Source organism: Monodelphis domestica, chromosome 4 (genome assembly GCF_027887165.1).
Source record: "Monodelphis domestica isolate mMonDom1 chromosome 4, mMonDom1.pri, whole genome shotgun sequence".
NCBI classification, from domain to species: Eukaryota; Metazoa; Chordata; class Mammalia; order Didelphimorphia; family Didelphidae; genus Monodelphis; species Monodelphis domestica.
Window position 1 is genome coordinate 446,243,124 of NC_077230.1, and position 24,892 is coordinate 446,268,015.

Consider the following 24,892-nt stretch of genomic DNA (forward strand, 5'->3'; position numbering starts at 1 on the left):
GTATACAACCTTTGGAGAATTTAATGATCTGAAAATCTCAACTGATTTTTAAGGGATCTTAGAAGTGATTTTCAGGTATCTAGTAGCACCACTACTTCTGATCATTTGTCTACCTTTGAGTTGTTTGTAACAAGAGGTAAGGATCCCTTTAGTAGTTGAAGTGAAGTGCAATAACAGTATTGAATTCCCCACCTAGAATCTATTAAAAATGTAATAGATGGGGGATGCTGGGTAGCTCAGTGGATTGAGAGCCAGGCCTAGAGATGGGAGGTCCTAGGTTCAAATGTGGCCTCAGACACTTCCCAGCTGTGTGACCCTGGGGAAGTCACTTAACCCCCATTGCCTAGCCCTTGCCACTCTTCTGCCTTGGGACCAATACACAGTATTGAATCCAAGATGGAAGGTAAGGGTTTAAAAAAAAATGTAATAGATGAGACATCTGAAGTGATTTTTCACTATTATAGTCCTCGCCTCCACATTGCAATGGCTGGGATATAAAGACATTCTTTTTACCCTGTTACAGTCTCATACCAGAGGAGGGAGATTTCCCAAGGGGTTTGGTTGCCCTTTGATGGGTTATAATCTCATCTGGGATGTGGGAAGAATTTTCTCATGGAGCCTAGTGGTTCCTTGATGGTTTTTGTATTTGTAACTCTTCAGCTTACTCTACCCTTCCACCAGAATGATCTTGATTCTTGGTGACATTTTAGATAGAAACAGTTTTCATTAGCAGTACAAAGGTTTTTCTAGGCTCTCTTGCCAAATTTTGGAATGGTGGCAATAATAGATTTTATTAAAAATATCTCAGACAAGGTTGAAAGATTGGCTAGATCTGGAGAACTTTTGACAAGTATCCATCAGCTTCAAAGGTTTTTTAAATGTAACAGCAACTCATGTGAATCCTAATGATAGGTTTGTTTGGTATTATTAATGGGCACTTGTGATTTTGGGGATTTTGGCATTTCTTTGATTGTGCATTAGCTGCTGTACTACTGTTTTTAAGTGTTACTTCATGAAAATTATGTGCGCTCACAGTGTGGATTATGGTCAAGTTAAAAAGGAAATGGATCTCGTTTTTTGGGTGAGAAACCTTTGTATTGTGCCTCTCCTTCGTTAACACAGTGTGTCATTGAATGTTAACTATATATTTTTATCCATCTTTAAAAAATTTTTCTGATTGTGTTTCCTTGTATGTTCAATAGAGTATTTGAGTTTACTTTTTTCTCTTATTTTTTTGTACTTAAAATGCATGTTACCAGTATTAATGCTTTTAAAAAAATTTGCACTAATTTAAGTTTACAACATCCATTATCCCTAATATTAATGCTTTACTAAAACTTTAGATTGTGGAAACCTGCCGTTGATTAATATTATAGGACTTTGAATAATAATTGCGTCTGATTTCAGAAGAAGGGATCACAAAAGAGGCATTATACAGTGCCACAAAGTAGAAGGTCAAGGAAATCATTCAATCCTTGTGGGATTGATGAGATTCTGTGCCAAGATGGAGGACTTGAACTTATTTTGGGGTTCAAGGTGGTGGTTGTTTTACACACTCAGATACCGTATTCCCTCGGGCCAGATCCAGACTTCTGCAAAGTTCCTCAGTTTGGCTGTCATTTTGTCTCCTATCCCTGAGAACAAAGGTAATATCAGAATAGGGAATGCTATTTCACATCTGCTTCAAAATCTAGTCCCTTTTCTTTCTTTTCTGGTGTAGCAATTTTCTGTGGTCCTCGCTGCTGATTGGATAAGTGCTACATTGTTATAATTCCTACTACTGGCTTATGGGACATAAATGACTTTAATCGGGCCCAGATTCAAGGACCTGTTATAGCTTATTTTTCCTTATTTTAGAATTTTTACACATGAGAGTTTGATATTTTATATTTCATCCAGATGTTACTTTTTCTGTTTTATTTTCTTTATTTTCTTTTTGCAGATGTTTCATATACTTCATAACTAAGCCATGCATCCCAGGATGATCCATCCATGCGTTGGTCAACATCCTCCTCAGAGGGGATTGTATAATTGTCACAAATTTCTAGATTTATAAAAATTTTTCTTGTTTGAGAGTAATTTTAGGATAAAAAACTTGGTACCTCCCTTTATCAAGAAAGTGAACTACTTGGAGAAGGCACCATAAAGAAGTCTGCAGAAGCCACACACTACACAAAAAGATCCAGAGTAAATCTTGGGATGTAGTAAAATTGAACTGAAGGGAGTTGAATTTATTATTTTTTTTAATGTCCACTCTTATGCCAAAGGGGATTTCCCCCTTATTGGCTTCTTGTCAATACACCTAGCAATGTTCTCTTTCTCTTTTATTTCCCTCTTATCCCCAAATTATTGTAATTTCCCCTTAGGAAGTGCAATATTGTATATACCGCTAGTTAAAGATCTTTAAAGATATACAAGTTGGTTATGTGTAATGATCCATCGGGAAACTAGGCATATAAATCTGGGCGATTTCTACATGCTCGTTTTCCAATGGAATCTGTGTGGGGTTTGTAGTGGTTGGATTGTATAATTAGGATTCTCTCCTTAGAACTCTAAATCCCAGCTTCCCACTTTCCTTCTCACATTACATCCTTATGTTTTTTGGAGATAACTTTTATGGGTGACCCTACCTATTACTTTTCTGCCCTGGATCTTATAGCTGTGGTGGGCTTCATGCCAGCCAGGAAAATCTACTCATGTGAGTGTACTTTTTGTTAGACAATTAGTTTTGAACTTCTATTTCTTTTAGTTTATTTTCTTTCTATTTTAAATGATTATGAATAAAGTTTCTAAAATATAATACTTGGATGTTTATTGGATGTTTAAATTTTACCTTATCCTACAACTTTGCTAAAATTATTAATTATTTCTACAAGGCTTTTTAGTTGATTTTCTAGGATTCTCAAAATATACTATTATATCTGCAGAGTGATAATTTAGTTTTGGATCGATTTTTGGCCCCATCCAAAGGTCTTATCAATTCTTTTATGTTTATTTCAAATCTCTAGATTCTGTAAAGTAAGAGTTGTATAATCAGTAGTGAATGTTTTCTAGAATGGAGGGGTGTACAAGAAATGATTACAGGAAGGGCTTCATCTTGACCTCATACCTGACTATAGGCTATTTGAGAATTCACATTTGTGGGTCTGGAGACCTTATGATTAAACTCAGGGTATTTGTAGCTAGGCATTATTTTCTGACTCTTATCTACATTTTTCCACTTTCATTCTTTACACCTCTTTGTAAATAAAGCCGCTAAAAGTCATTTTGACAAGCTATAATATTTTTAAATCGGAGAATTGCTTTAAAATTCTCCTCTTTAGCATGAAACCTAAATTTAAATTCTCCCATCTGGGCACATTATGCTCTAGATTCAATGTCTCCAATTCACTAGGAAAGGCATTTTGCTGTCGCCCAGTCTTCCTAGACTGTCCTATAGAGGAGCCCTTATTAGACACCCCAAACTTCATACTGTGCAAAAATTAACTACAATTAGGACTTTATGTCTGAAAATGCTTATCATTTTTTACTTATTATTTGTCTGCATTCATCTAGTACAGTTGTTTTAGCTGTTACCTGGTTAATTGGCACTCATTAGTTTCCTCTTTGCTGGCTCCTATAGGTCTTTCCAAACATACAAATAAGAGGGAATGGGGAAGATGTGGAAGGGATAGAGGACCTGATCTGTACTATTAAGTTCATTCTATCCAAGGACTCAGGCTCTTGATGCAGTTGACTGATTTCTGAGACTGAGTAAAAGCCTCACCCCTCTGTTGGAAGAAATAAGGGAGGATTTGATGTGTGCAAGTCCACCTTGTCTCTCGAAATATCAAGACAGATTTGAGAGAGTGCTACTAAAAAGTTAAACTGTCTGCAGATGTCTTAACTCTTTTCTGGCTCAAAGAAAAGGGAAAAGTGTATGAATTGGGAAACAACCAACTAGTATTCATTGTTTCTGGATCTCTTGTCTATTTTGCAGTTCTTTTCATTGGAATTCAAGAACTATGTGTTTCTCACTACAAAAAGGTAAACATTGGAGGGACTAAAGTGGGGACAAAGGCAAGGCCATGTCCCTGAAAACTCCCAGATACTTGTGATATTCTGGGGTAAAATCCTATCAGTTAGAGCCAGTATAGAGCATTGGGATTCTGTGAGGACTAAAACATGGAAACAGAGAGTAAAGAAAATAAAGAGTGGGTGATTACTTTAAGTAAAGGTTACAGGGGAAAACATTTTCTCTGTAAACTTATATGACTTTAAGAAGTCAATTGAGTGGGCAAAGCAATCAGTCTTGCAAAATCAGATCTTGTTTGGGTTATGGTATTTCTAAGTAAGGAAATGCAATCATTGATGATGTATTAATTTACTGTGGTACAGCAATGACTTCTAAGACTTAATCTTTATGGCAGGATGAGGTCTAACTTTAAAAAAATCAAATAAAACAAATGAAAGGTCTTCTCTGTGTGTTGTGAGAGAAAAATCCCCCTTGCCGCCCTTTTATGAGGATTTGATTTTAATGTTATTACTAGTCTTGAGATAATAATTGTAATTCTAAGATAGTTGGCATAAGTCATGATTTTAGTAGATTTTTTGTGAATATTATGGTATAAGTATTAAGGTTTTGAATTAAGTAAATAACTGCTTTACTATAGGCCTTAGTGTCAGCCCCACCCTTCAAAGTTGCTATATTAGGCACCATAACTTGTGATTCAACTTGTGATCTGTTCTATGTCATGATGCCTGACCTTTAGTTCAGAACCAGGTACCACTTGTGAAGATTGGATTTAGCGATCTCCTGATTATAACAATGAAAGTGCTTAGCTCTTCCTTTATAGTGAAGATAGAATTGTAATCCTCAGTCTATTTTTAGATTTTAATCCCCAAAAGGTGTAAATTTAGTATTTGAAGTAGATGTACTCGGTTTAATCTGCAAAAAGCAACTAACTACTAAAGGCGCAAACAAACTACTAAAAGGTGTGAACTAACTACTAAAGGTGAGAACTAACTACAAAATGTGTGATCTAACCAAAAAAGGTATAATCTAACCAAAGAAGGTGTTGAATTAAAGAGTGGGCAGTCCTGGAGAGGAGCCTCTGCTGTGACTGGTAGACGTGAAATTTAGGGGAGGTGATGCAAGAGAAAAAGATCTTTAAAAAGAGGACCAGAGACCAGAAGAAGAGATACTCAGAAGAAGAGAGACTCAGAGTTGGACTGGAGGTTATTTGAGCAAAAAGTGAAGAAGAATCATTTGGAAGAGAGACTGGACGAAGGACACTCGGACTTGGCTATGGAACTGGACCCCTGGAGGAGCTTGTGCAGGAGACCTCAGACTGCTTTCCTGATAGGCTGACATAGTGGTCTTGCCTTTCTGGAGGTGTGAACCTCCAAGAAAGGCTCATCATCTTGAGATTCTTTTCCCTGATCAGGGCCTTAGAATTTCTACCTGGCTCAGAGGAAGCTGGAGTTTTCTCTCTTTATCTCATTCCTCAATATCTTCCCTCTTGTAAATAAACTACCATAAATTCCATTTACTTTAGTAATTCATTTTGGGATTTAGAAATTAAATCCCTGGTATCATCAATTTAAATATATTCAAGTTCCAACCACAATTAAAATTTAACACACTCAACCCCACCCACTCTTTTTTATCTTATACATCATTAGCCCAGGACCATCTGCTCTCTCTCAAACTTCAAAGAGGCAGAGCTGCTCCAAGACTGTGTCCTCCAAAGAGGAGTCTCCAACCCAAAGAGGCTGAACTTCTCCAAAGACTGTCTCTATCGGCAAGAGTCTCCAGAGTAAATGTCCTTCTTCAGCCTGAGTCACTAACACAGTAATCTGAATCTGAAATCAGAATTCATGTATGAATCAGAATGTTACCAGTCCATGAGAGTGTCTTCATTGAGCCTGCTAGTCCAAATCAGAATGTCTACCAAAATCCAAATCTGGATCAAATGCCTAGACTTCCTGTTGGGTCTCATCATATAAGCACTTCACCCAACAGCCCTCCCACATCACATGTCAGGAACAAATCATAGTTTCTTAATTTATCTAGCCATGCCCAGGGGGCAGTGCCTGTGGAATCCACTTCCTGTCTCTTAAGGGTGTGAACTTCCCTTCTCTGAGGGTGTGAGCTATTTCTGATAGAAGGTTCTTAGGATTCCTGATGGATTAAGTTAAAAAGTGTGGAGCACTCCAAGTACTTGATTGATTAAATTAAAATAAACAAAATGAGTAAAAATTCCCTTTCACATGCCCATGAGAAGTATTTCCTGATTACTTCAACCAACCCACATCTCTGTTTTTATCACTGACCTGAATTATTTTTGTACTGTTATAAAAACTTGTCTAATTCTTTGGGGACACAAAAGAAGGTCTCCCACAGTGCTTAGGGGCTTTCTGGTCTTGACTCGAGGTCTGGCTTTGTTGTGAGACCATCCCCCCACCCCCATCTTTTTTTTCCTTTTTTATTTCTGTAAAAAACTTTTATCTCCCATCTTGGAATAAGTACTGGGTATTGGTTCCAAGGGTAAAGGTTCCAAGAAGAGTGGTAAGGTCTAGGCAATAGGAGTCAAGTGACTTGCCCAAGGTCACATAGCTGGGAAATGTCTGAGGCCAAATTTGAACTCATGGCATCCTGTCTCTAGGCCTGACTCTGAATCCACTGAACTACCCAGCTGCCCTATTAAACCTATCTTTATGCCATATGAGGGTACACCATAGATGAATATGCACAAAGACAATGTCATTCTTGGACACCGAGAGACTACTACTATGGCTTGGGGACTTTGTCATTTGTGTACCTGTGGCTAGAAATTACACAACAGTGTGAATACTGGGAAATCTTTTTGCTCTAAGTTGTGGTTGGCAAGATTTGCCATTTGATGTAAAAGCTTTTGGGACTGCAACTAATATTTTAAGTCTTATGTTCCGGTATAATTGTCTGATGGATCATTGATCATGAAATCAGTAATCTACCTACCTTTCCATAGAAAAGCCACCAGATCCAGGGAAATAATGAAAAAAAAAATACAAAGGAAGGGGGCCTTGCAGTCCCAGATCTCAAACTACTATAAAGCAGTGGTCATCAAAACAATTTGGTACTGGCTAAGAGACAGAAAGGAGGATCAGTGGAATGGACTTGGGGTAAATGACCTCAGCAAGACAGTTTATGACAAACCCAAAGACCCCAGCTTTGGGTACAAAAATATACTATTTGACAAAAACTGCTGGGAAAACTGGAAGACAGTGTGGGAGAGATTAGGTCTGGATCAACACCTCACACCCTACACCAAGATAAACTCAGAATGGACGAATGACCTGAATATAAAGAAGGAAACTAAGTAAATTAGGTGAACACAGAATAATATACATGTCAGACCTTTGGGAAGGGAAAGACTTTAAAACCAAGCAAGACATAGAAAAAGTCACAAAATGTAAAATAAATAATTTTGATTACATCAAATTAAAAAGTTTTTGTACAAACAAAACCAATGTAACCAAAATTAGAAGGGAAGCAACAAATTGGGAAACAATCTTCATAACAAAAACCTCTGACAAAGGTCTAATTACTCAAATTTATAAAGAGCTAAATCAGTTGTACAAAAAATCAAGCCATTCTCCAATTGATAAATGGGCAAAGGGCCATGAACAGGCAGTTTTCAGCCAAAGAAATCAAAAGTATTAATAAGCACATGAAAAAGTGTTCTAAATCTCTGATAATCAGAGAGATGCAAATCAAAACAACCCTGAGGTATCACCTCACACCTAGCAGATTGGCTAACATGATAGTAAAGGAAAGTAATGAATGTTGGAGGGGATGTGGCAAAGTCGGGACATTAATTAATTGCTGGTGTAGTTGTGAATTGATCCAACTATTCTGGAGGGCAATTTGGAACTATGCCCAAAGGTGCTAAAAGACTGTCTGCCCTTTGATCCAGCCATAGCACTGCTAGGTTTGTACCCCAAAGAGATAATAAAGAAAAAGACTTGTACAAGAATATTCATAGCAGTGCTCTTTGTGGTGGCCAAAAATTGGAAAATGAGGGGATGCCCTTCAATTGGGGAATGGCAGAACAAATTGTTGTATCTGTTGGTGATGGAATACTATTGTGCTAAAAGGAATAATAAAGTGGAGGAATTCCATGGAGACTGGAACAACCTCCAAGAATTGATGCAGAATGAGAGGAGCAGAACCAGGAAAACATTGTACACAGAGACTGATACACTGTGGTTTAATTGAACGTAATGGACTTCTCCATTAGTGTCAAATGCAATGTCCCTGAACAATTTGTGGGGATCATGAAGAAAAAGCACTATCCACAAGCAGAGGACAAACTGTGGGAGAAAAACACCAATGAAAAGCAATTGCATGACTACAGGGGTTGAGGGGATATGATTGAGGAGAGACTCTAAATGAACACCCTAATGCAAATTCCAACAACATGGAAATGGGTTCGAATCAAGGACATGTGATACCCAGTGTAATCGCGCGTCAGCTATGGGAGGGGGGAAGGAAAAGAAAATGATCTTTTTTTCCCCCAATGAATAATGTTTGAAAATGACCAAATAAAATAATGTTTAAAAGGAAAAGAAAAAAAAGAAAAGCCACCAGTTACTTAGAAGGAATGTGCTCCCAAACACTCACAGGTCAAGATTTTTATCTGGCAGAAATCAAGGAAATAATTCTCAGCACATGTGAGAGTAGGATCCCTTTTTGATTCAGAATCCTGCTTTGTCATTTCCTTTTAAATAGAAATGTTTTCCACCTGATCATTCCTGAGACAGGCTGTAAAGTAGAATTAGTATTGCCCTATTGATAGCTCTGACTTACCTAAAGTCAAATAGTGTTGAATCAGTCTATGTACTGAGGCTGATGTCTAAAGGATCTATGTGCTTTTTATTTGATGGAAAATGTCTGTAATCAGAGTGAGTGGCCAAGGAAATGTAGGAGCATAATGCAGTTTGTAAGATGTGACTATTTTCAGTCTAATGTGAGGTCATTGTGTATCCCACACAACAAGTGAATTGGTCTTTGGACTGTGTTCAATCTATTCACGTATTAGAGGAAATCCCTAAAATATCTAATTCTTCCTAAATGTAAAGAGAGTTTGTGTAATATCTTTCCATTTGAATGTAGTCAACAGCCAAGTATGTTCTACTATGGACAGCTGAATGGATATACAGTTTTATAATATACAATAGGGAATTATTGATGTTTTTCTTTGTTTTATCTAGAGCAAGATTAGCCCCTTTTAAGTTCATTTGTGGGATCATTGCACCTGGAGTTAGTGAAATCTATTCCCCGGAAGGCATTGTTTGTATTTCTTTCTATAGGGCTAGAAACCTAATTGCATCTAATCCTCCAAAAGTAACCAAAATGAAAAATATTGAGAAAGCAACAGGTTAGATAATCCTATTAGGTTAAAGGTACATGATTTTAATGGGACAAGGAAAGACCTAAAGTTTCTATATATTAAGTACACTAAGTTCCTGATAGTTTAATATTTGAAAAGCAGACCTTTTAACCCTCACCCAAATTCTCATCCTTTTTCTTCTGCTCAGAACATACCTTTTCCTCTGTCCTAACCTGGTCTCACCCCAAACTTCTTCTAAAGCTTCCCTGGCAGACCTCACTGACCTGTTCAAACCCTGGGTTCTAGAGGTCAGGAACAGAGATTGTCCTTGGGACAGTCCTGGAATTGTGGGACACATGGTCATCCCCCACTGATCGAGAGTGGATGAATAAATGACTGTGCTAAAGCCTGGAACCTGGGCTGGCTCATCCAGGCAGGGGCTACAGAAGCCCTGGGAAGCCCCCAGAACACAGTTGGGGATTGTGGGACCTTTGAGGTCACACTGTCAGCAAGCAGTGGTGGAGCCCCTGGAGGCTTGGGAAAGACAGAGGACTTAGTTCTGCTGGATTTCAGCTGAGGGGAGCTTAGCCAGGGCTGGGTATGGATTGTACTCACCTGGGATGAGGGCCTCTGGGTCCAGGGGCCATTCCCTCTTGCTCCAGCATCTCTGCTTGGGCCAGACAGTGGTCCTTCAGGAGTTGGGAGCCCCAAGGTGGGGAGACTTCCTTGTGCATCTGTGGGGAATTAGAGTGGGGGAGGACTCAGAGGAGCTCCCAGGGCCCTTCTCCTGGCCTCAGGGAACAGTCTCCACATTGAAGGAGACCTCAAGTTTGGAAAGGACCTTGGACTGTACAGGAAGAAGATTCCCCAGCTTTTCTGGAGCCATCTTTTGCTTCATTTAATTCAGAAACTGCATGGAACTAGAGGTGTGTCTTGGGGTATTCCAGGGAGGGGCTGAATAATGAGTTCCTCAAACTCTCTGTTAAACTCTTTCAATAGTTTCCAAAGAGGCTAGGCCTCTTACCCATCAGTGGCTAAAATGACAAAAGGGCAAAATGACATCAGAGGGGATGTGGAAAAATGGGGAAACTAATATAGTGTTGGTGAAGCAGTGAACTAACCCATCCATTTTGGAAAGCAATTTGGAATTGCACCAAGAGTTATAGAATTGCATTTACTCTTAGACCCAGAAAGACCATTATTGGATCTATTTCCTAAGGAGATCAGAGGAAAAGGGAAAGATCCCAGATGTCCTCAAATATTTATAGCAACCGCCATTATGATGGCAAAGAATTAAAAATTGAGGAGGATGTCCATCAGTTGGAGAATAGTTGAACAAATTGTAATGGAATACTATGCATCATAAGAAGCGAGAAGCAGGCTAATTATTAAAATCATGGAGAGAACTACACACAAAAAAAATGAACAGCAAAATGAGTACAACCTAGTGAATATTATACACAGGTACTTAATAGTGGAATAGAAGAATAAACTGAATGTGAATTGAAAACTGAAAACATGAAAGACTTAATTTGTCTGAACCTGTTGGTTTCCTAGATAATGTCTAGGATGCAGCCAGGAGGGTAGTAAGGGCCTGGTACACTTGTGGATGGGATTTATTATGTAGGTATGATGAAAACTAAGCTAAATATAAAAATGATTTGTGATTTCATTGAAGTATACTCTTTTTTTTGGCATATGTAATTTTTTTTTTTTGGTTTTATAAAGTTTGGAATAAGAAAAAAGATGGTTAAAAAAAGAAACTTTCCCTCAAGAAAGGAAGGTTATGAAGTGTCAGACACTATTGAAAATACTTAAATAACCCTAACAAATATTAATGCTTAGTTCCCCAACTTCCTCTTGCCCAGTGGGGGGGGGGATAAATGAAGAGCATGATGAATTCAGAAAAACGTGGAAAGATTTAAATGAACTGATGCAAATTGTAGGGCAAAGTCTAAGTTGGCAATGACATACAACCAGTCCTAAAACTTGCCAGGTATGCAACTGAAGTTTCTTTCTAGGGACTGCAGCCAAGCACCCTCTCAGCTTTCCCATGATTCAGAGTGATACTTGCCTTTACCAGAAAACACCCATTGGACTGCTTGTATCACCAACCAGTTTTTTTTTTCCCCATAGCATTTCTTCCAATTATATACAGTTTAACCTCAAATGGCAGTTCTCTCTAATCATGTTTAGGATTGAATTTCCTTCTAATGCTTATATCCAAAAAAATTATCAGGTTCCTGTGTTCCTAAATGCTCCTGAAATCACCTTGAGAAATTATTACATTCTTCAGTTCAACATAGATATTGAACGTATAAGTTATGCAAACTTAGAAAAGCACTCTAGAAATTCTGTTGAAAAGATTCAAATGGGTAGATGTTATATTAAACTTCCTAACAAAATAAAACACAAGTGAGTTGAAATTTCCCTTTTCTAGTTAGAGGACAAGCTTTTTGCCAATCAAAGTAGTGACCTGGCCACTACAACCCTCAGGGGGTATGCCAGCTTCTGCTCTGGCTCAGGTAAAAATCTAAAATGCAATAAAGGGTGGAGCAAAGAGGATAATTAGTCCAGACCAATAGTCTTCAGAGACTTGGTGAAGTCCTTCCTATTTGGCTGTAAAGTTCCTTGTACTGATATCTTCCATGAATTCCCTCAGGTCCTAGCCATATGTTAACCTGATCTAGGTTTTGGCTCCCCAAGAAATGGCAGAGTCAGGGCTGTAGGGGTTCTGAATGAATTCTCTGCAACAGAATGAAATCAAAACAAGAAATTTAGCAAAATAAAGATTATTTTTAGATCTATCTATCAAAATTTTGGTAACTTCTACCACACTGGAGGCCTTAAAAGAATTCACAAGTTTATGACTGAGTTAGAAAAGGGGTGGAGCCCTTCCAAGTATCTTGCTTCTCACCTGTAAAGTTGTTAACTCTCCTCCTAAGAGTAAGAGTTTGTGGACTTCCCTTTAGGGTTAAGTATGGGTGTATTTCCTTTTGTTGTTAATTCAAAAGTAGAGTCTAGTGAGGTAGTAAGCAGGGTACTTAAGTTATTGTTATTCTAAAGAGTTAACTCCAAGTAGGCAAAGAGAATAAAGGATTACCATTTCAGAGGTACAAACTCAGAATAGACAAAGGGAATGAAGAATTTCTTTTCACAATCCTCCCTGTAATACTTTAGGAGGCTAGTATCCCCAGTGAATCATAACTATCTTGTATCTAAAGGTGCATACACTATTCAATAGAGATAGCTTGAGAGAGAGAGCAGATAAATATTTGCTAGGTGCATTGACAATAAAGCATTTAGAGGGGCAATCTCCTGTGTCATACAAGTTTACATTCAAAATACTTGTGTTCAACCCCCCAGCTCAATCAGTTTTACTCCAAAGATCTTGATGGATCTTCTGATGCTGTGGATGTTTTCTTCGGGTATCTTTATGGTTCCCTCTTCAAACAATTCATCTTCTAGATCCAAAGAGTTATTTAGCTTTCTTTCCTGAAACGTTTCTTTCTCAAAAAGATTTTTTTTTTTTGTTTTATGGCAATTATACAATCCCTATGGCAATTATACAATCCTCCTAAAGTCCCCTCTGAGGGAGGTGTTGACCAACATTTGGATCAACTTGGGATATGTGGTTGAGTTATGGGGTATAGTCAATAAGTTTTAATAGAAGCTGTTGTCTTTACATGTTAGCAATGAATCCAAGAGTCCTTTTTTCCAATTTTTATAGCTGAGTGGTTAAGAATACTTAAAACAGACCTTCTCAGGAAGGCCGAGTTAGACCATTATGCTGGAAGTTCTTTATGTGTACCTTTGATTTAGGTCATGAAGTAAAAAAGTCTATAGGTCCTGCTTGTACTACAACTCTAGATTCATGGAGTTCATGCAATTTGTTCTGCAATTCTTGTGTATATATGTAGCAATAGAAGCATCTCCCCCTAATAATGATATATTTACAGGAGAAAAAGATTTAGCTTGTATATGTGGGTGTCCAGAAAGCATCTCAAATGGTGAGATGTGTAGATCTTTAAACCTACTTTGGAGATAAAATAAGGAGGGAAATCTTCAGGCCATTTTAGATGTGTTTCAGTGTATAGTTTGCCAATCATAGTTTTGAGCTCTCTGTTCATTCTTTCAACTTGGCCTGAGCTCTGGGGAGGATATGATACATGGAATTTGGGAGTTATCCCCAAACAGGAATAAACCTGAGATAATTGCTTCTCCTGTCTGAAGCAATATGTGCTAGCAGGCCAAAGTGAGGAATAATCTCTTTTAAGAGTAGCTTGTCAACAAAAGCCACTGTGACTCAGGCAGTAGGAAATGTTTATGGCTATCTGGTCAGCTGATCTACTCTGACTAGACAAAATTTATAATGTCTTGTGTTTGGCATTGTAATAAAATCTATTTGTAGGTGTTTAAAAGGCATGTAAGCTAAAGGGTGCCCACCAAAAGCCTTGCCACAATAGGCATGTTGGTTATATGCTTGGCAAGTGGGGCAGACTGTACAAACATTAGTTTGTACTATAGTGGTTATACCAGGGGTTAACCATACTCTTTTAACAGTCTACAATGCCTTGGGTGCAAAAGTGACCATTTTTATGCATGGATTGGCATATTTGGTGATAAAAACTTCTAGGGAGGAGGGATTTTCCTTCAGATGGCACTCATACTCCATTAATCTGTTTAGCTTTAATTATTTGTTTCCATTTTCCCACTTCTTTTTCATTATAGAAAGTGATAAATCCAATTCATTATTTGATGTTAAAGTTAAAATTAATTCAGGTCCTTCTATGGCCACTAGCTTTGCAGTGGTATCTGCTTAAGTCATTTCCCCTAGAGAAAGGGTCAGTTCCATCTGTAATGGTTGAGTAATAAACTATAGCTAAGGCTTCGGGTAGCTGGAGAACAGAAAGAACTTCATTAATAATTTTTGCATTGGCCATAGTTTTTCCAGCTGAGGTTAAAAATCCTTTTTAAAACCATAACATACCCACTGCATGGCATATTCCAAATGTATATCTTTGAGTTTGTGTAAATTGTTGCCCTTTTTTCTTTGGCAATTATACAGGCGTGTTTTAATCCATAAATTCTGTACCTTGAGCACTGTAAAAATGGAGATTTGAACCCCAGACTTCAATCCCCACAAGTCCTTGCCACTTCCCAGAATTCTTTGTAATCTCACCTGAATTTCCACCTGGGCCAAGAACAGAAATTGTTTTTAAATTGACTCCGCCTTCTCTCTCTCTCTTGGCTTCCACATCTGGGCACACGCACCTCTCTACCTAGCTGGCAAAAATGTAGGTTGCATGGGCTTTTTATTTTGTATTTTCTTAATTTCTTAATCTCTAATAAACCTCTAAAATATAATACCTTTAGCAGAGAAGCTAAATTTTAATCTTAACAGCACTTACATTTGAGGGCAATGAAGCTGACCATACAGTGGCAAATTCTGTGATTACTGCACCTCCAGTGTAACATCTACCATCCCTCATGAATGAAGAACCATCAGTGAATAAGACTGGATCTGGGTTGTCTAAAGGAGTGTCTAGGAGATTTTCTTGAGACTTTTCAGCCATGGATACTAAATTTACAGCTATGTAATGGTTCTCCTGAAACTGGAAAATCAGGAAGCAAAGTGGCTGGGTTAAGAGTTATACAATGTTTTAAAGTGATATTTTCATTGCTTAATAAAGTTACATTATAGCTTGTGAGTCTTTGAATGAAAATGCCTGTTTTCTATGCCTGAGCAACAATGCTTCTACTTCATATGGGCACATAATTGTTAATGGGCATTCCAGTACTAAATCAGCCGCCTTAGTTACTAAAGTTGTGGCAGCTAAACCTTTAAGGCATGGTAGGTAGTGTTCCTGAAGCTACTGGGTCTAGTTGGTCTGATTAATAAGCAACTGGCTGCTGAACCAGTCCCAAAGTTTGGGTTAAAACACTTGAAGCCATTCCTTTTTGTTCATATATGTATAAAGTGAATGGTTTATTATAATATGGGATACCTAGAGCGGGGGCAGACTAGATAGCCCGTTTTAAATCTGACAGAGCTGAAAGGTATTCTATTTCTAATCTAAGCAGTTCAGTGATTGAATCTTTTATTTGTGCGATAAGGGGTTTAGTGATTTCCCCATAGCAAGGGATCCATTGCCTATAAAAACCTGTTGCTCCCAAGATCACTCTTAACTGTTTCTTAGTAGTTTTTAATATATTCAGTGCATTTAGGAGAAAACGAATGGGAACCATCAGTTAAAATTAACCCTAAATATTTCACTGTGAGGAGACACCATTGAACCTTTGCCTTTAAGACCTTTTGTCCTCTCTTATGTAATTCTAACAGAAGATGTTTACTATCTTCTTGGCATGCTGCTGCATTTGGTCAAGCCAAGAGGAAATCATCCACATATTTAAGAGACTATGTTTAAATTGAATATTATCTGTATCTTGGGCCAAAATTTGTGCAAACAGGGTAGGGCTTTTCAACGTGCCATTGTGGCAATTGACACCAGGCCCCTGAGAACCTTTCTAGGTAAAAGCAAATATATTTCTGGAATCCTTGCTAATTGGTATAGAGAAAAATGCTGAGCACAAATCCACTACACTCAAGTATGTGACTGCTGGGAATAGAGGAAATTATTATGTTTGTGTTTGAAACCACAGGATGTCTTTTTATGATGTGATTATTTACAGCTCTTAAATCTTGAACAAATCGATATATGACTTCCATCTGGACCTAACTTTGGCTTTTTAACAGGTAAAATTAGGTGTATTATATTCCGATTTGCATGGAATTATTATTCCTTGCTCAATTAATGAAGTTATTACCGGGATAATTTCCTCAATTGCTTCTTTTGATAGGGGGTACTGAGAAATGGAAGGAGGTGGCCCATTTTTCATCTTAATCTGAATGGGTTCAGTTGATTTAAATAGGCCTACATCAGAAGAAGATGTGGCCCAAAGAGACTCGGGTATATCAGCTTTCAACGGTGGAAGGCTCTTTCAACTCCTGGATTTCTGAGAGAAGTAGAGGGAGCAAATAGCATATGTTATTGTTGATTTTACTTTATATAATAGAACTCTTCTGAGCAGATTTGTCGAGGACCCAGGCATTAATAGAAAAGAATGTTCTACAGATAAAGGTCCCATGGATACCATTCAAGGAGAAAGTGTTGGGACCTTTTGAGGTGTTCCTGATATACCTACTACATTTATAGATACAATGGGATCACATTTTGTATCTGGTTTACTTACCAGAACTGAGTTAGATGGTCCAGTGTCTAAAAGGCACTCATAGAACAAGTTCCCTACTTTTAGAGTTACATGAGGTTCATTACTATTTGGAGGGGGGAATGGATATGAATAATTGGAATTAGAGCATCAGGTTCTGGAAGACTGAAGAGTTCATTTTCTGATTCCAAGATCCTTGACCTCCCTCCTCACACCTACATAAAAATGTTTGAACATTTCTCTGGGGTCCTCCACACTGAGGGAGATTTTCACTCTGCATAACATGGATGAGCTCCACTTTGCATGTATTGTTGGGTATTTTGTTGTGTATCATTTTCCTCATTTGGAATATAATTTCCATAATTATTTCTATTATAACTTTGATAATTATTATATCTTTTATTTCTGAAATTACCATTGCTAAAATTCATGTTATTGAATAAGAATACCTGATTCCAGTTTCTGTAATTTAACATTAAGTGGCCTTTTCTTCCACATAAATAACATTTTGTTGGTTTATTTGTGGATTCTTGCAAAGGCGCTAGAGTCATTTCATGATCTTTTCTTTACAATTTTTTCTTTTAAAATTTTATTTTCTATCCTTAATTCCTACATTGACTCCCTGTCTCCTTCATTTTTTGTCTGGTGGCCTTCAGCTACATATACAGCTACTCTCCTTAATTCATCAGGGTCCATACTGTACCAATTTGGACATTTGATTCTAAAATAATCTCTTATGACTTTACAGAAGTTTTATACAAACTGCTGTCTAATCTGTCTGACATCCCTTTCTCTGGAAAGATCCAGATCTCTATATCTACCTCCCAGTTCAATGAATCTGTCCATAAATTGGGAGAGAGTTTTATCGTTTTTTTGTTTTAAGTTTTCAAATTTCATCCATGTGCCTGGTCTTTCAGAACAAGCCCTCATTGCTGTTAATAATGCCTCTCTAGACTGGCACAATCTTATGTAATCCTGTTTATTATTGGGGTTCCATTTTGGGTCATCACATGGCCAATTAATTGTTTTCCTTCCTTGGGCCTGATTAATGGAAGGGATAATTTTATTTTTCTCCCTCTGTAAAAAAGGTTTGAAGAAGGTTTTCAATATCCACCCATCTGGGGTCAGAGGGGTGAAAAATACCCTTCAGATTTTTGATTACCACCATTAGTTCGTCTTCAAAAGACAGACTGTCTTGTTTGACTCTTTTAATATCCTGGAGAGTGAATGGTGAATAGTATCTAAGGTAAACTATATCCCCGTTCTTATTAAAGGTGGGTACTAACTTCAAGGGGTTTAGGGTTTCAGCTGGATTATTTTGTATTCCTGTCTGTAGGCTTGATGTTTGGTTTCCAGTGGGGTACACAAGGGGAGAGGGAGGAGTAGTTAAGCTGAGAGGGAGGGGTTCTGGGCAGGGAGGGACAGAGGGATAAGAGGTAGGGGCTGGGAGAGGGATGAATTGGGCAGTAGGGGGGACTGGGGAAGAGGTTGAGGCAGGGGGAGGGATAGGCTGGAGGTGGGTAAAGGGGCAGGGGCAGTAGAGGCAGAGGGATAATATATAGGGGCAGGGTGGGGGAGGACTGGGGCAGGGGGAATAAGTTTGAAAGGGGCTGGGCAGGGGCAGGAGGGGCAGGGGCAGGAGAGTTGGGGGTGAGGAGGGATAGGTTAAGTAGGAGGAACAAGATTGCGTAGGTTAGGGCGGGGCAGAGATTGAACCAGCTCCAATAATGAGGAGGTATAGAGAGATTTTTGTTTTAGGTTTTGGCAAATTTTTAAAAATTAATTGAGAATATTTTCCCATGGTTACGAGATTCATGTTCTTTCCCTCCCCTCTCCCAATCCCCCTCCTCTAGCCAACACACAATTCCTCTGGATTTTACATGTGTCATTGATCAAGACCTATTTCCATATTATTGATATTTGCACTAGGGTTATCACTTAGATCCCCAATCATATCCCCATCAAACCATGTCATCAACCAAATGTTTTTCTTCTGAGGGACTTAGGACTAAGAAAGAACTGTTGAAGTAGGAATACAGATGAAAATACAAGATTTATAACTTGTTTATTTGAATGAATGAATAACTTGTTTATTTGAATTATTGGGGTTTTGGTTTTATAAGATTATTCACTTATAAAAATGAATAATATGGAAATATGTTTTGCATGATAATACATTTAGATTGAATTGCCTGTGAGATCCAGGATGGGGAAGAGAAGAAGGGAGGGAGACAATATGGATCATTTGATTTTGTAAAACGTATATGTAAATTTGTTATTAAAATAATATAAAGATAAAACTAAAAAAATAGAAATGTAATACTGGAGAGAAATCTTATGAATGTCTTGAATATGGAAAAACATACCTTAGGAAGATATCATTCACTCAGTATCAGAGAATTGATCCTGGAGATAAACCTTTTAAATAATATGAATTTGGAAAGAGGTAAAGGGTGAAATTATGGCTGTGAGACTAAATGTATAATTATTTTGGTTGCCAAGGATGTTATTTATAAAATACTAATGAAAAATCCAAGTCAGCTGGAAATTTCATGTTGATTTTAATTGATAGTTGTGAATCTTAAAACCTACTCAGACTGTACTTTAGAAGATTTGATTTAGCTATTTCCTTATTATAACAATGGCCTAACAAGAATCAGGAATATCTTGGGAACTTTACATTACTCCACCCTTACTTAGACATACTTTAGGGGAAGATAAAGTTGTAAACTCCTGATTGAACAATGAAGATACTTAACTCATACCTTATAGTGAAGATAGAACCTTAAGCTAAGTCTATTTTTAGATCTAATACAAAAAGGTGTTAAGTATCTCTAAAGGTTAAATTAATCACAAAAAGGTCAAGTAACTCACAAAAGGCAAGCTTAACAAAGAAGTGTGAAGTACTTAAAAGATATAATCTAACCAAAGAAGGTGAGAACTAAAGAGTGGTGAGAACTAAGAATGGGTGTTAGGCCCCCAAAATGAGACTCCAGATGTGGGCAGACCAGCACCTAGTACAAAGGGATGTCCATGTATCCTTCCTAGTAGCTCTGTCTCAGCACAACCCAAATTTTCTCAGCCTTCTTGGTTAACACATCACAATGTTGACTGACAGTGCTTTCTAGGCTCCCCATATCTTTTTACAAACTTCTGTCTAACCGCACATCCACATGAGAGATCCCACTTGGAAAATTAGTTCTTTCTTCTATCCTAAACATAAGGTTTTCCATTTATCCCCTATATCAATTCATCTTTCTCCACAGTCTTCCAAAAATCTCAATATTGCATGGAAAAGTCCCTGATTTCTCAAAGGGTCTGGCAGAGAACAGAAGATATGAGTAGTCCTTGGACCAAAGAGAAGACTTGCAGGGTGGGCCAGGTGACAATGTGCTCGCTCTACCAAACCCAGCCGAGCTACATTTGGAGACTCGTCTCCAGGCTCCATATGTCTCCTGTATCCTAGAAAATGCATGATCTCTTTTCTTTAGGGAAGGACCAAGCCCAGTAAGATCATAAATCTCTGTAATATGGAGTAAGTAATTTTATTTTATTAGATTCAACCCATCATCCAAGCCAGCTGGCATCCTGTGGTCTGCAAGTGTGATGTGAATGCCAGCTCTACTGCCATCCAAGGCATGACAAATATGGACAGATTAAAGCAAGGCACTGACTAGGAATAACGTGAAAAGGAATCCCTGCCCTCAGTGACTTTACCTAATACTGGAAATCATAGACTCACTGATGTGTCTTCTGTGACTCACTAGTAACTTCCCTCCACACTCATCACCTGTTGTGACTCAGAATTAAAGACTTTCAAGGTCATCTAGGTGGCACAGTGTATAGAGCACCAGGTCTATAGTTTGGAGGATCTGGTTTCAAATTCAACATAAAATATTTCCTAAATATGTGACCCTGGTCAAATCACTTAAGCTCATTTGCTAGCTCCTACCCTTCCATCTTAGAGTTGTTTCTAAGATAGAAAGAAAGAGATTTTTGAAAAAATAATTATAGAGTTGGAAGGGGCTGCAGAAGCACCTGGCCCAAACTATTAATATCTCTTAAGAGCTTCCCCAACAATTCTTCATTCTAGCTTCTCCTTAAAGATGTTCATAGAAAGAAAACCCCCTTAACCCCTGAGGCTGGGGACTCTACCTTTAGGCAGCACTCACTCTTATTAAGACATCCTTACTTTCATCCACCTAAAATTTTACTTCTTTGTAACATCTACTCTTTGTTCTCAGTTGTGTCTTCTGAGTCCAAGCAAGAGATGTCTCATCCTCTTTTGGCTGTCAAGTGGTTGAAGAGTGTTGCTTTTATTTCCCTACACACCCCAGAAAAGTCCTCATATCTTCAAGATAAGCATGCCCACTTCCTTTAGCTAGCCCCCCATATGTCATGAACTCCAGCATCTTCCTCAGCTCAATTGACTTTTGAATACTTTCAAGTTGATCATTTTCCTTCATAAAATGTGATGCCCCAAACTGAACACAATAATCCAAGTCTGGTTGGGCCACAGTATGACAGGGACATCATCTCTTGAATTCTGAACATTCTGCATATCTTAACAGTCAAAGCTCATGAGCTTTCTCAGTTGCCAGAGGTGTATGGGATAATGCAGAGGGAATTAGAACATCTAGTGAAAGGACTTGATCCCTTAACAGGGATGCTCATCCACCTTTGGTGTCTACCTGTCTACCCAACTCTCATCTGTGGCTCGAAGATACTGCAGCATGCTCACAGGCCACATCCCTGTAAAACTCTCTGGCAGATAGGCTAAACCAGGTTGAGGGTAACCAATAGGTCTCAGACCCATTAATGTCTACCTCAAACATGTGAAGACCTCCCCCCCCCCCCATGAAATGGGAGGAAGATAACAATTTGTTCCAATGTCCATGTAGGTGGCTGAAGCGCATGCTCTTTGGAGCACGTAAAGCTTAATCAGACATGGAAGATGTCGGGCATCCACTGCATCCCAGGCTATCATCACTCATTCTAACTTTTGTCTTGCCACTGGATTTGAATATCTCTTGGAGATGAGTGAGGCTGATGACTTTATGGAACTCCCTCATTTAAATCCAACTCAATAACAAGTCAAGATTTCACCCCATGGTGCTATTTATCCTCTTTGAAAATTAAGGATCAATGACAACATTAAACTATTGTCACATACTATATTTGTAGCTAAGTTAACTAAGTGACAAAGGGGGTGGCATATTGGGTCTGGAGTAAGGAAACTATGAACTCAGATCCAACTTCAGGCACTAACTATATAACCCCAGACAAGTCACTTAATTTTTGTCTCCCAGTTTCTTTATCTATGAGGTGTGGATACTAATAACGCCTATCTCCAAGGGTCATTGTACAAATAAAATGAGATCCAATTTGAAAAGCCTTTTGCAAACCTATGCAAGAAATTAACTGTCAGATCAATGCATGAGGGAAGAGTTAATGACCGAACAAGAGATTCAGAGAGTCACAGGAAGTGAAATGGATAGTGATTACATGAATTTAAACGGTTTTATACAAACAAAATAAAATATTCTATAATAAGAACTGCAGAAAACTGGAGAAAATCTTTAAAGAAAGTTTCTATGATAAAGATCTCTTTTCTAAAACATATAGGGAATTTGGTCAAATCTATAAGAAGGAAAGTCATTTCCCAATTGACAAACAAAGGATCAAAATAGTGTAGCTATCAACATCCATATTTTAAAATCTCTAATAATTAGAGCAATGCTGAAGACTACCTCATGCACAAAATATTGGCAAAGATGACAAAAATGAAAAAGGCCAAATGCTAGAAGGAAAAACAGGTACACTAGTACACTTTTGGTAGAGCTTCAACTAGTCTCCAAAAGATATTAAACTGTACATATCCTTTGGTCTATCAATACCACTACTAAGTCTATACCACAAAGATATCAAAAGAAAAGGACTTGTCTATATACAAAAATATTAATAGTGTCTTTTGTGGTAGCAAAGAACTAGAAATTGAGGGGATGCTCATGAATTGGAGAATGGCTAAAGAAATTGTCGAATACTGTTGAGCTATAAGAAATGATAAAGGGAAAGATTTCAGAAAAACCTAGGAAGATCTATATGAACTCATGCAATGTGATGTGAGAAGAATCAGAACAATCTACCCAATAACAGCAATATCATGAAGATAATCAGCTGTGAAAGAGTTAGTAACTGATCAACATAATGACTAAACATGATTCTAAAAGTCATGATGAAATGTTATTCATATTCAGATTGAAAATAGACTCAAAGTACAGATTAAAGCATTTTCTTCTTTCTTTCTTTGTCTTGCTAATGGGGAAATATGTTTGCATGACTATATATTTGTAATGGTTTTTGTATTTCTTGCCCTCTCAGTGACTGGAGGAAGAGAGAAGGACAATTTGAACTAAAAACAAAAAATAATTAAGAAGTAAGTCCTTTGTACTTTAAAAAATAAAATAAAATCCAGGCAAACCCTATCTCTAGAAATTTTCTGATCTAGCAACTCTGGCAAAAGAAGAAAAGGATTAATTTAGGAGTGACTGGCTCTTGACAAGACTATCCTGGATCTGTTTCCCTTTCTAGATCTTCATTGACTATCCTTATAATAATATTCTCTAAAATTTTGCCAAGAATCTAAGACACATTTAACTGTTTATATGTGTAGACTTTGTGCCCTTCCCTTTTTCTGAAAATCAGGACACCTGATTTACCTCCAGTTGGGTGGCACCAATTTTATTCTCTAAGTCTTTCAAAGCTCAAAGCTTCAAAGCTCAGCAGTAAATCCTTGCCTCATGATTTGAATTAATGAATGGCAGGAAGATGTTCTCTTAAAGTCTCCTAAGTATCAATTCCCTATTAATCTTTTTTTAACCCAAAATCATGCTTTTGGGGGGCAGAAAACAGTAACAGAGTTGAGTAAATTTCCATTTTTTGCAATGTCTATTCCCATCCCACCACCCATACTCTCCAGAGTTATTGTCTTCCATTGAGCTTTGCCCTAATTTTTAAAAAAGCGTCTTTCATCTTCAGTGTCAATTAATTCTGACTTATGCCATGCTTTCCTATTCTTTCAAATATCAAATATGTACATTGTCTCTCCCATTAAAATGTAAACTCCTTGAGGGCAAGTATTAGTTTTGCTTTTGCTTTTTATCCTCATCCCCTAAAAGTGCACTGAATAAATGCTTGATTAATTGATTCATTGGTCAAGAAACTTCATGTAAATTCCAAAAAGCACTTGGCCACATCTGTTACACTATCTTTGTGGACAAGATGGAGGAATATGGGCCAAGTGACCATATAGTAAGAGAGATTCAAAAGTGGTTGGATTACCAGAAGAATGGGAAGAAGGAAAAGAATTTGAAACTAGGGGGATCCAGAAGGAAGTTGGTTAGATAAGGGAGAGGGAGGTGAATATGCTTGTCAGGTGACAATAAGGAGATGGAGGAAATCCTTAATTACTTCAGAATTCAGGATCTTCCCAGGAAATTGTCCATAAGAGCTACTAACAAGAATACCAATCTAATAATGTCCAATAACATATGTCCAGGAATTGTGCTAAGGCTGACACTGACTAAGGATCCTACTTGCATAGCATTTAGTAAGCAGAGGATATTTGCTCTCAATATTTGTCTTTCTACCCTAATCAATAAAAATGGTTATCTGTGTTCAAAGGGGAGGTTGGCCATGAAAAGGTAAACATGTTCTAGGAAAGTCTCTTTACTCTCAAGGTCAAAGAAAACAAAGCTGCCCTTTCAAAAATGGAAGCGGAGACTTGTGTGTGTGTGTGTGGGGGGAAGAATGTGGATCTGAGAGAGAGAGGGGGGAATCATGTACTAATGGTATCACATGGCTGGAGGGTGGAAGAATGGGACATAGAGGTAGAAAGGCAGAAGGGCCACTGGTAGTCTTTAGAGCTGAGAAGCAGATATAAGGCTCTTGGTGAAAGGGGAGCTGGGATCACCAAAAAGGAAACAATTGCTTCTTCTCCAAGGAATGATGAGATGGACTTCTAGGGGCCAACAGTGAGGAAATAAGGAGTGGTAGTTGGTGAAATCCCACCACATGGGGTAATAAAGCAGCTATTTGTCAGTCTGATAACAGACTGTTGTGTTCCTGGGGCACACACCAAACTGACAGTGAACATCCCTATTACCCACATCTGGGGAGCACAGGAGCACAAATGATACTGCCTGAAGGAAACTAAGAGGGATTGCTAATTCTTATGAAATCTTTGGCAAGACAATTCATGTCTTGGGGGATCCAGGTAGTGTTTGTCATTGCTGCCAATCAAAGGC

At 38.0% G+C, this 24,892-nt stretch overlaps 1 long non-coding RNA gene across 1 annotated transcript; it reads right to left on the bottom strand.

The window, feature by feature from the left end:
• Nucleotides 1–471: 471 nt before the first annotated feature.
• On the bottom strand, nt 472–16,091 carry LOC130458850 (uncharacterized). Its single transcript, XR_008918232.1, has 3 exons — nt 14,539–16,091; nt 9,972–10,090; nt 472–1,634 (listed from the first exon to the last, which is right to left on the bottom strand). It is a non-coding gene; the product is annotated as an uncharacterized LOC130458850 (long non-coding RNA).
• Between the last annotated feature and the right edge of the window lie 8,801 nt (nt 16,092–24,892).